The following is a 13,574-nucleotide window of genomic DNA, read 5'->3' as shown; positions in this document are numbered from 1 at the left end:
TCTTTTGCCGTTACGATTAGCCGTGTTCTTGATATCATGTTGTTGTCTCGTATATCTTGTTATTGCTGTCGAATTTTGAGACATATTTAAGGTTTGATTCTTGCTGTGTGATGCCTATAATCTAATGTGTTGTTATTTAAAGATTGATTTGTGTAATCTTGTTTTATATTGCGATGAATCGATCCGCTAGTGTTTTCTTTTTGGCTGCCGGAGCTTCTTAACACTGATATTGTTCTTATGGATGTACTGTTCATAAGCTAAGTTATAAACCGAATTATTAAATTGGTTTTGATCTTGTTGAGTTGTTCATTATTTATGGTTAAACTTTGTTGCCATTGGGTTCCATGAAATAGGATTTTGCGTTGGCCATTGTCTTAGTATGGATTGGCTACTGCCATTATTTGAAGTTCTTATTAATGTTGGTTCTGTTGATTAGTTCAAGGATTGTGGCGTGATTGGATGTTCAAATTGTTAGGATTGTCTTAATATTAACATAATGTTGGTCATATTTGATTTCTGTTTATTGATTAATTCATTAGTTAATTAAATGTTACGGTCATTTGGTTTGTTCAAGTTTTAGTTGGTTTTATTTAACTAATCAAATATTTGTGATTTAAATTTTTTCAAACCATCGATTATCGTTTTCATTTCTAATGTGTTAATTCGTTTATAATTAAAGTGTTTTGATAATTTTTAATCGGAAAATGATAATTGTTATATTTTGGAATTATTGACTAGATGTGTCAATTTGACGTTTTTTTTGATTTTAAATGTTCTACTTATTTATTTATTTATTTTAATTAAGTAATTTGTCATTTTAAGTTATTGAGTTCTGCGTTGTTTATAAATAATTATTTAAATTATAATTTGTGGTTTATAATTTAATAAAGTTTTGGTTCGGGTTAGACTTTGGTCGCCCAACAAGTGGGAAGAAGCTTGGTAGTTTTAATAACTCGGCTGACTCACTGATATGGATTTTAACTCGGATTTATTTAATTATTCTATGTACCATTTTAAATATGTTTATATGATTTGTACCTTATAACTTGGGTTATATTAGGAATGCATTTAATATAAGTGTTTATTAAATGTGACTTGGTTTTGTGTTGTGCTAGTCCTATGTGGTGTCTAGTACTCGTTAGAGTTAGGGTCTGATTTTAATTATAATTTTAATATTTTATTTAGACCTGTCGACTGTTCGTACTTCAGAGGCGAACCAGAGTTAGATTGCTTGTCAAGTTTCACGTGGAACAGCAAGCAGTGAGTTTATATCTCTATTTACCTCTTTATTAAGCAAACGTATTATTTTGTATATATATATATATGTATAAACAGCTTTTGAACTGTTTTCGGCATTGTGGATTTGATTTGGAACGTGCTACTCGATGGGCATCATCGGGACTGCGTGCGCACTGGTAATGATTATGGTATTGAGTTAGGTTTGAGATACGTCTCACCTTAGTGAGGGCACCGGTGGAAGATACGTCTCCTGGGCTCACTATTTATTAAGTGATAGTCGGGGATCGGTTTATGAGATACGTCTCACCGACACGACAATGGATTTAGAATTGTGGTTTAGGGTTTCATTGATAATCCATAATGAAAATGTTTTATTAAACGTTTTAAAGGTTTTTAACTTAATAAATGTAAATGGTTATATAAACTCTACTCAGTAAATCTGACCCCGTTGTTTTCCCAAATTTTCCAGGTTTATGATTTGAGCGTTTGGTCGATCTCCGTTTCTTCATTCTCGGAGGTTCTTTATTTTATTTCAGAATAAATGAGTCGAACTATTTTTGAACTCTTAGACCGCAGTAGTAGGATTGGTATTTATGTCTTAGTCTTATACGTTTATATCTTAGACTATTGTTTGTTGGATTGGTCCAACTATTACCTTATCGCTTTGGCATGATTACAGTGTTTATGGCATTTATATTATATTGCCATGTTGGAGTTTATTTGAGATTAAGCGTACTTAAATATATGTTGTTTATATGTACTGCTAGACTAGGTTGGAGTCTCGGTTGCCCCCGAGCATGTGGTTTTATGCAGGTACATTGTTGTGTATGGTATTTATCTGTTATCCGCAAGGCTTGCTACGGGTTTCGGTACGACCATACCCATACCCTAGCGCCGGTCACGATTCATGAAAATGGGTCGTGACAAACTTGGTATCAGAGCTTTGGTTTCAAACCAAGGCCTTTAAATGTTAAGTGTTAATTTAATTGGCATGTTAAGTGATTAAATTGCCCTAGGAACTACTGCGGAATTAGGATTCGAGTCTTGTCTTTGAAACGTCATCTTTTGTTTTCAAAACTTTCTTCCTACTCCTATAGGAATGTCGTGAGTCAGTCGTGTGAATTTATTTGATTTATTGTTTACTATATTGTTATTTTCACTTGGGTGAATAAATTTTATCATTGTTGATTTCTCGGGAAATCTTATTTGGTGTTGTTTTATTTCATGCTTGGGTATGAAATTTGATGTGTTATTTAAATTGTTCTTGTTTCATTCTTAGGAATGAATACTCGCACTCGTGCTGCGGCTCAGTAAAATGCTGTGGCTGATGACGCGATCTCTATGGAGGTGGATCAGAATGAACCAGAGGTTCATGCTGGTAGAGGACTAGCAGGCAGAGGTCCAGCTGGTCGGGGTCGAGCTGGTCGAGGTCGTGGTGGCCGAGGCCAAGCTGGCAGAGGTAGAGGCAGAGGCGTAGGACGCGGTGCTGCAGAAGGTGCTCAAGCACCAGGTGTGGCACAACCTGAGTTGGGCGATTTCGACTTCAACACGTTTTTGGCTGGAGTCGCGGCGTTACAACTCAACCAGGTTCAGCTGCAAGCGGGACAGGTCGCTTTGCAGGATCAGTATGCGGTTTTGGGTCAGATTGCCCAGCAACAACAACCACAGGCTGGTGGTGCAGTAGTTGGTGGTGTTGGAACCACTGACAGGGATCTGGTATTGGCTTACATGAGGCTAAAGCCAACGGAGTTTGACGGTTCCGGAGACGCGCTGGATTTTCTCGAGGAGGTTGAGCAGAATGCTCGGCGACTACAGGCTACGGAGCGTCAGACCGTCGTTCTTGTAGAGATGTCAATGAAGGGTTCAGCTGGGGACTGGTTTCGTAGTTCTGTTCATGCTGACATGGCTACCATCTCTTGGGCTCAGTTTGTGGCGAGATTCAGAGCTTTCTTCTTGCCGTTTTCAGTGACAGAGGGTCACAGAGACAGGTTGCTTACGCTGACTAGGGATGATAGGTCAGTATCCGAGTATACGACAGAGTTCGTGAGGTTGGGTCGGTTCGCGCCGGACTTGCAGACGGATCAGGAAAGGGTGAACAACAGATACGGAAAAGGCTTAGGGCGCGATTTTGTTAGTTTGCTGACCGAGACACGCAGAGATTTTACAGACGTAGTAGACAGTGCTCGGCGTATGGAGAGCTCGTTACTGCAGTTTGGGGATATTTCTGGTCCTTCTCAGACCAAGAAATCTTCTGGCCCTGGACAACAGAGTGGTGGTAGTAGCTACCAATCGGCACCTTCTCAGTACAAGAACAAGAAGAGGGGTGTCAAGAAGAGTTATCAGCCGTACACTTACAGTTCAGGCAACAGCGGTAGCAACCGCAGTTTTGGACGCGGTAATAGCGGAGGTGCTAGTTTTCCTTTCTGTCAGAACTGCAGACGTCGACATCCGGGCGAGTGTCGTTTAGCACCAGGAGGTTGTTTCACTTGTGGCCAGCCGGGTCACTTTTCCAGAGAGTGTCAGGCATTTGGGCAGCAGATGTCGGCAGCTAGTGTCGCTCAGCCATCCTATCAGAGTCAGAGACCAGTGTTCTCTGCACCAGCAGGGTTTTCTCAACCTGCTGCTTCTTTTGGTGGCCAGCGGGGCCGAGGTTCTGGAGGGCGTGGTTTTGGAGGCCGTGGCAACGGCGGTAGAGGTTCTAGCAGCTATGGTACCGGGCAGAGCTCTCAGCAGCAGAGTCAGGGTCAGGCCAGAGTTTTTGCCTTGACTCCTCAGGATGCTCATGCATCTAACGCAGTGGTGCAAGGTACTCTTCAGATTTCTTTCGTAGATGCACTTGTTTTATTTGATGCGGGTGCAACCCATTCTTTTGTGTCTACGTGTTTTGCTGCTAAGTTGGGTGTAACACCAACAAGTCTGAGTGAACCTTTATCTGTTTCTACTCCTTTGTCTGACCGTGTGGTTGTGGACGTTGTGTATCCATCGTGTTCCGTGGTTATCCATGGAAGAGATTTGCGTGCTGACTTAGTTGTTTTGGATGTTCTTTCATTTGACGTGATTTTGGGGATGGATTGGCTGGCACGCCATTATGCTTCGATCGACTGTCGAGGGAAGTCGGTTGAGTTTCGGATTCCAGGTGATCTACCCTTTTCTTTTCAAGGGGAAAAGGCGGAGACACCGAAGAATCTGATTTCTGCGATCAAGGCAAAGCGGATGATGAGTAAGGGTTGTCAAGCTTTCTTAGCTGTGGTTAGAGACATGGATGCTGAGGTGGGCAGTATGAACACTGTCCCTATAGTGAATGAGTTCACTGATGTTTTTCCAGAGGAGTTGCCTGGATTACCACCTGATCGGGATATCGAGTTCTGCATTGACGTTGTTCCTGGAACTGGTCCTATTTCGATACCGCCGTATCGGATGGCTCCTGCTGAGCTGAAGGAGTTGAAGGAGCAGTTACAAGAACTTCTGGACAGTGGCTTCATCAGACCGAGTACTTCTCCATGGGGTGCTCCAGTTCTGTTTGTTAAGAAGAAGGATGGTTCCTTTCGACTTTGTATCGACTACAGACAGTTGAACAAGGCTACCATCAAGAACAGATATCCTCTTCCTCGCATCGACGATTTGTTTGATCAGTTGCAAGGTGCGAAGTGCTTTTCCAAGATTGACTTGAGATCCGGGTATCATCAACTTCGGATTCGGGATGTCGATGTGCCTAAGACTGCTTTCAGAACGCGTTATGGGCATTTCGAGTTTCTGGTCATGTCGTTTGGGTTGACTAACGCACCAGCAGCGTTTATGGACATGATGAATCGGGTTTTCAAGCCGTTTTTGGATCAGTTTGTTATCGTCTTCATTGATGACATCCTGATTTATTCTCGGAGTGAGGAGGAGCATGCTTATCACTTGAGGACTATACTACAGACCTTGCGAGAGCATCAGTTGTATGCTAAGTTCTCAAAGTGCGAGTTTTGGATGGAACAGGTTACCTTCTTAGGACACATGGTGTCGAAGGATGGGATCAAGGTTGATCCGAAGAAGATTGAGGCGGTTATGGATTGGCAGAGGCCGAGGTCAGTTACCGAGATCAGGAGTTTTCTTGGGTTAGCTGGCTACTACCGTCGGTTCGTGCAGGATTTTTCTCGAATATCTGCACCTTTGACTAAGCTGACACAGAAGGGTGTTAAGTTTGAGTGGACCGACAAGTGTGAGGCAAGTTTCGAGAAGCTGAAGAAGATTCTGACTACAGCTCCTGTTTTGGCGTTGCCTTCTGGCATAGAGGGTTTTACTGTGTACTGCGATGCTTCTCGGATTGGCTTGGGTTGCGTGTTGATGCAACATGGCCAGGTGATCGCCTATGCTTCTCGTCAGCTGAAGAAGCATAAGGTGAATTACCCTACACATGACTTGGAGTTAGCTGCTGTGATTTTTGCTCTGAAGATCTGGAGGCACTACTTGTACGGTGCGACCTGTGAGATCTTCACTGATCACAAGAGTCTGAAGTACATATTTGATCAGCGTGAGTTGAATCTGAGACAGAGGAGGTGGCTAGAATTGATAAAAGACTACGACTGTACTATTCAGTACCATCCTGGAAAGGCTAATCTGGTAGCCGATGCGTTGAGTCGCAAGTCTTCGGGCAGTTTGGCTCATGTTTCTGTGGTTGGACGTAGACCCATGGTTAGGGAGTGGCATGGTTTGATAGCTTCGGGCTACGGTTTTCAGGTTTCTCAGAATGGTGGTTTGTTGGCACATCTGCAAGTGCAGCCGGTTTTGATTGATAGGATTAAAGCTTTACAAGCTGAGGATCCACAATTGAAACGAATTATGGACGAGATCCATCTGGATGGGAATTCCGAGTTTGTTTTTGTTGACGGAGTTCTCAGGTTTGGTTCGAGACTGTGCGTTCCGGATTCAGATGGTTTGAGAGACCAGATTCTGGAGGAAGCGCATAGATCAGCCTACAGTGTTCATCCGGGATCTACCAAGATGTACCATGACCTCAAGGGTACGTATTGGTGGAGCGGAATGAAGAAGGATGTTGCAGAGTACGTTTCCAAGTGTCTGACTTGCCAGCAGGTGAAGCTGGAACATCAGAGACCTTTTGGCTATCTACAACCACTACCTATTCCAGAGTGGAAGTGGGAGCGGATTGCCATGGATTTTGTTGTTGGTTTACCACGTACTCGACAGGGGTACGATTCCATCTGGGTGATAGTTGACCGTATGACCAAGTCAGCTCATTTCCTTCCGATCAAGGTTTCGTATCCTGCTTCGAAGTTGGCTCAGTTGTACATCGACAGGATTGTCAGTTTGCATGGTGTACCGGTTTCGATTGTTTCTGACAGAGGGTCGGTTTTCACTTCGAGGTTCTGGAAAGCGTTACAGGAGTCCTTGGGTTCTCGATTGGACTTCAGTACAGCTTTTCATCCTCAGACTGACGGTCAGTCTGAGAGGACTATTCAGACATTGGAGGATATGCTCAGGATGTGCATTCTTGATTTTCAGGATAGCTGGGATACTCATTTGCCGTTGATTGAGTTTTCCTACAACAACAGTTACCATGCGAGCATTGAGATGGCACCTTATGAGGCTTTGTACGGACGTAAGTGTCGATCTCCTATCTGTTGGAAAGAGGTCGGCGAGCGGAAGTTGTCTGGTGCTGAGATTATTCAGATTACCTCAGAGAAGGTACCGTTGATAAAACGGAGGTTGGAGACAGCTTTTAGCCGGCATAAGAGTTATGCTGATCCAAAGAGAAAGGACATCGAGTTTCAGGTGGGAGACTTTGTGTTTCTTCGAGTTTCGCCTATGAAAGGCGTGGTTCGTTTTGGTGTCAAGGGAAAGTTGGCACCGAGGTACATCGGTCCTTATGAGATTTCAGAGAGGATTGGAGCTGTGGCATATCGTCTGGTTCTGCCGCCAGACATGTCGTTAGTGCATCCTGTTTTTCATATTTCTATGCTGAGGAGGTGCATCTCTGATCCTTCACATGTGATTGTGCCTCAGAGCGTTGAGATTGACCAGGAGCTGTCCTATGAGGAACAGCCAGTTGAGATTGTCGATACGCTAGTGCGTAGGTTACGGAATAAGGAGATTCCGATGGTCAAAGTTCTGTGGTGGAATCATTCTGTTGAGGAGTGCACTTGGGAGACAGAGTCAGATATGCGGAAACGTTACCCTTTCCTCTTTCCTTGAGGTACGTGTATCGTTGTTTATGTGTGTTAGTTGATTATTTTTGTACTTCGTTTGCTGTTATGTTATTTGTTTATGTGTTTAAATTCGAGGGTAAATTTTTAATAAGTTGGGGAGAATGTAATATCCCGTATTTTTAAATTATATATTTTAAAAACAAAAACTATAATTTTTGCATTTCGTCAAGCTTTAACTAATTTATTATTATTGTATATTTTTATTTAATTTTATTTTAGTCGCTCGTTGATTCGATCGTGGTCTGATTCGTGTTTAGTGTGTATTAGTTAGTGTGTATTATTAATTTTTAATAAAAAAAAAAAACAAAAGAAAAGCATTGTTAAGTGTTGTATGAAAACCCATGAAATGGGCCATTCTTTGTGTCCCACGTTGGTGATCTATTGGGTTAAATAGCCATATTATCCATTCCATATGAAAGCCCATTGGCTTGTAATTTGCCATTACATTCATCCCTTTCACGCCATTCTTCTTTTCTTTTGGTTACAGTATCACTGCTGCTCACGACTTCTTCTTTTTCTAACCTAATATTTTCCATCACTTTAAACTAAACCTAGCCGCCATAGTCACATAATCAAATTTGAAACTTCTTCGATCATTCATTCCTTAATCCTTTCAATTCGAATCCGGTAAGAGTTAACGTCCCTTTTCATTTATTCTTTATTCGATATCGTGTTCGTCGTTGTAACTTGCATTGTTCTTAATGATAGCTTTAATTCTGAGTTGGGAATTGTTCGTTCATCTGTTCCGCTGTTCTTGTTTATTCTAACGCTTCGAAATCAAATTTGGTACGCATATCTTTTTCGTTCTTTTGCCGTTACGATTAGCCGTGTTCTTGATATCATGTTGTTGTTTCATATATCTTGTTATTGATGTCGAATTTTGAGACATATTTAAGGTTTGATTCTTGCTGTGTGATGCCTATAATCTAATGTGTTGTTATTTAAAGATTGATTTGTGTAATCTTGTTTTATATTGCGATGAATCGATCCGCTAGTGTTTTCTTTTTGGCTGCCGGAGCTTCTTAACACTGATATTGTTCTTATGGATGTACTGTTCATAAGCTAAGTTATAAACCGAATTATTAAATTGGTTTTGATCTTGTTGAGTTGTTCATTATTTATGGTTAAACTTTGTTGCCATTGGGTTCCATGAAATAGGATTTTGCGTTGGCCATTGTCTTAGTATGGATTGGCTACTGCCATTATTTGAAGTTCTTATTAATGTTGGTTCTGTTGATTAGTTCAAGGATTGTGGCGTGATTGGATGTTCAAATTGTTAGGATTGTCTTAATATTAACATAATGTTGGTCATATTTGATTTCTGTTTATTGATTAATTCATTAGTTAATTAAATGTTATGGTCATTTGGTTTGTTCAAGTTTTAGTTGGTTTTATTTAACTAATCAAATATTTGTGATTTAAATTTTTTCAAACCATCGATTATCGTTTTCATTTCTAATGTGTTAATTCGTTTATAATTAAAGTGTTTTGATAATTTTTAATCGGAAAATGATAATTGTTATATTTTGGAATTATTGACTAGATGTGTCAATTTGACGTTTTTTTTGATTTTAAATGTTCTACTTATTTATTTATTTATTTTAATTAAGTAATTTGTCATTTTAAGTTATTGAGTTCTGCGTTGTTTATAAATAATTATTTAAATTATAATTTGTGGTTTATAATTTAATAAAGTTTTGGTTCGGGTTAGACTTTGGTCGCCCAACAAGTGGGAAGAAGCTTGGTAGTTTTAATAACTCGGCTGACTCACTGATATGGATTTTAACTCGGATTTATTTAATTATTCTATGTACCATTTTAAATATGTTTATATGATTTATACCTTATAACTTGGGTTATATTAGGAATGCATTTAATATAAGTGTTTATTAAATGTGACTTGGTTTTGTGTTGTGCTAGTCCTATGTGGTGTCTAGTACTCGTTAGAGTTAGGGTCTGATTTTAATTATAATTTTAATATTTTATTTAGACCTGTCGACTGTTCGTACTTCAGAGGCAAATCAGAGTTAGATTACTTGTCAAGTTTCACGTGGAATAGCAAGCAGTGAGTTTATATCTCTATTTACCTCTTTATTAAGCAAACATATTATTTTGTATATATATATGTATAAACAGCTTTTGAACTGTTTTCGGCATTGTGGATTTGATTTGGAACGTGCTACTCGATGGGCATCATCGGGACTGCGTGCGCACCGGTAATGATTATGGTATTGAGGTAGGTTTGAGATACGTCTCACCTTAGTGAGGGCACCGGTGGAAGATACGTCTCCTGGGCTCACTATTTATTAAGTGATAGTCGGGGATCGGTTTATGAGATACGTCTCACCGACACGACAATGGATTTAGAATTGTGGTTTAGGGTTTCATTGATAATCCATAATGAAAATGTTTTATTAAACGTTTTAAAGGTTTTTAACTTAATAAATGTAAATGGTTGTATAAACTCTACTCAGTAAATCTGACCCCGTTGTTTTCCCAAATTTTTCAGGTTTATGATTTGAGCGTTTGGTCGATCTCCGTTTCTTCATTCTCGGAGGTTCTTTATTTTATTTCAGAATAAATGAGTCGAACTATTTTTGAACTCTTAGACCGCAGTAGTAGGATTGGTATTTATGTCTTAGTCTTATACGTTTATATCTTAGACTATTGTTTGTTGGATTGGTCCAACTATTACCTTATCGCTTTGGCATGATTACAGTGTTTATGGCATTTATATTATATTGCCATGTTGGAGTTTATTTGAGATTAAGCGTACTTAAATATATGTTGTTTATATGTACTGCTAGACTAGGTTGGAGTCTCGGTTGCCCCCGAGCATGTGGTTTTATGCAGGTACATTGTTGTGTATGGTATTTATCTGTTATCCGCAAGGCTTGCTACGGGTTTCGGTACGACCATACCCATACCCTAGCGCCGGTCACGATTCATGAAAATGGGTCGTGACATTTTCTTTCTTTATTCATTTTGGAAATAACCATTGATTTAAAATTTATTTTAGAAGGTGATCAACCTAGCTATTTTATAGATGTCAACATATTATATTTGCTTGATTTTAACTATTGTCTTTCCATATATATTTTAAAATAGCTTTTAATTTACTCTTATTTATGAAAGGGGAATAAATTATAGCAAGTCAATTGTAATTGTTTTGAGAGCAAGCAAACATGGTAAATATAGAAAGGAAGTGGAATAAATATGAGCAATTGTTTGAAATATAAGAATATTAATAAAACCAAACGGTTCAATCAGGTTTTCAGTTTCTGGTTTTCACAGTTCGGGATAGTCTAATCCATTTCGATCGGATTTCCAGTTCAGAGAGGCTAATTGGACTAGACAGATAGTCGGATCCCGGTTGAATCAGTCGATCCGGTTTTTAAATCATTTCTTTCAACTATTCCGTTTATCTTTTAAATTTGGTAAAGTCAATTTTTTTGATAGAATTGAATAAAAGTCTGCCATATAACAGAATAATTCCATATACATTACGCAGTAAATTATTAATTTATGAAATATTTCTTATTATATAATCACTAAGCTGTAACCCCTTATTAGAAAACAGCTAATATAGTAACAAATTAGTATATATCAGTGATAATTCTTAAAAAATTAATCTTATAACTAGTAAAGATGGTTTCTATATAATGAAATGTTTTTTTAATTAAAATGACAAAATACTTATAAGGCATGTAACGTCAAAATAAATGGCTAAAAAATCAAGAACTTGCAGCGATGGTATTTTGATTTCAAAACTATTTTGGAATGAATTCATGCGTCTAATATTTACTACCCATAATTTATCCTTCCTCCATTCCAAAGTTTATGATATTTTGAAAGAAGAGGCACATATTAAAATATAAAAAAGATTTCCTACTTTATCTAAAATATCCTATATTTTTGTAATGTCTAAAAAATTTGAATAGACATTAATTATTTCTAGTCTTTTTATTATTAATTGCTTTTAGTTTGTTCTCGATGTAATCGTTTATCCTTTAAGAGAATGGACCAGAAAATATCTCATTGGCTTGGTATAAACATCAAACAATCGGTTAATACAGTCCCTGAATTTCTTATTTGCGAGTTCACTTACATCCGTTTTGATCAATTTAAGAATAATACTCACAATTTTTATATCAATAAGAAAATATTTGTTACTTTTAGAAAATTTGAAGACAAAACTAAATAAAAAAATTAAAGAGTGAGATTCTAATTATTACATTTTTAATTATATGTGGATAGACCTTATAAATTTCTTCAAGATAACACCATTAATTTCACATAAAAGATTAAGATTAAATCCTCAAATAGTCAATTTCACGTAAATGTTTGTTTTTTTCTTAGCTTATGAAAATGTTAAATAAGTAAAAATATAGCTCAAAGATTTTCAAACAAAATTATGTTAGTGACTCATTCAGTCATGAAATTGGAGTCGTAAATTAATCTTACCGTCTTGACATAGAAGATGATTGATATATTATGAGCTTTCAGTTAGTACGGCCGAATATTTTGCTCATCCTTTACTGATAATATATGACCATATCTTGTATGAGGAAAAATATTAAGTATAATAAACTACAATATATAAAGGATAACTTTTTTAAAAAAAAAAGTATAAACTATATCTACGATATAAATATAAGTAGTATAAATTTATATTGAATATTTATTGATATTAATTTTGAAATGTGTATTTTATAATTTTAATTATCAATCAGAAATATCGTAATGAATGTAATAAGAAGAGGACAAAACTAAACACGCAATTTTAATTTATTATCTGGGTAACTGTAAAAACAACACAACTCTATTGGTTTTTTTAACAAGAGCATTCACAAGAAAATGGTGCTGATTGTCCGGGTCCGTTCCCTTTGCAAAACCCTCTTGCTCCTTTAACCCACTTATCGCAGTCGCTCCAACATTGTTCAATAACACATCCTGTTGGATATAACTCGTGAGGTCATTGTTGAGCCTAAACTTGAGGAACTATTGATGCAACTGCAAGATAAATAACCAAAAAAATTATTTCTCTATTTATTATAATTTATAGTTCTTTTTATTTAATTCCAAGTTTTATGTATATTAAAAATAAAATGAATTCATATAAAAATATATACCTGAAAAAATGAGGAACATGAGGAAAATATGAGCAAATGAAGCCATAATTGATGAGATCTTATCTTTAATATAAAGGAACTAATTGTATGGTTGAATAATATTTTGGTCTGTAATTTTCTTATAACAAAAGGAGATGTCTGTGTGGTATTTATATAGTGTGATTATAGTTTTATGAGCATGAATAGAAATTTTTTGAACTTATGAAAATTAATATAGAATATTTGAATTTAAGGTATTAATGTAAATCTTTTGAATGATCAATATATTTATAGAATGAAATGATTTCCGATATTCTTATTTAGTAAAGATAATTATTACTATTAAATATTTACCTTAATGACAAAATATTGGTCTAATTCTTTTAAAAATTATTCAATAGAAATAGTATCAATAAATTTGATATCTTTCAACCAGTGTTTTAAAAACCGAATCGGTATGGCCACCGGTTCGCAGTTCAACCTGTTCAACCGATTTAACTGCCAGTTGAACCGGTTTTGTAAAATTTTGAATGAAAACAAAAAAAACATTATAGATTAATAATTTCTATTAAAATATATTATTTGTTTTTCACATGCATAAAATGGTTGTTCTTCTCCCATTATTTAAAGTTGCAAAAATGAATTAAACTAAGATATCAATTTTAGTTAACAAAATAATTTAATTAGCCATTTTGATTTAGATGACCTTATCATGTTAATCGGAGGTTTCAAAATAAAAAAAAGGAAACAATTAGCTGGGAATGTTATTATAAAGAAATAATAAAAAAAAAAAAAAAAAAAAATTTAGTATATATAACAACATATTGCATTACTTGAAAAAATTTAGTTGAATTGTTTTCTTTCTTTATTCATTTTGGAAATAACCATTGATTTAAAATTTATTTTAGAAGCTGATCAACCTAGCTATTTTATAGATGTCAACATATTATATTTACTTGATTTTAACGATTGTCTTTCCATATATATTTTAAAATAGCTTTTAATTTACTCTTAT

This window comes from Mercurialis annua, linkage group LG7, assembly GCF_937616625.2.
Source record: "Mercurialis annua linkage group LG7, ddMerAnnu1.2, whole genome shotgun sequence".
Taxonomy (NCBI): domain Eukaryota; kingdom Viridiplantae; phylum Streptophyta; class Magnoliopsida; order Malpighiales; family Euphorbiaceae; genus Mercurialis; species Mercurialis annua.
The sequence above is the reverse complement of the archived record's forward strand: the minus strand, read 5'-3'. Positions refer to the sequence as shown.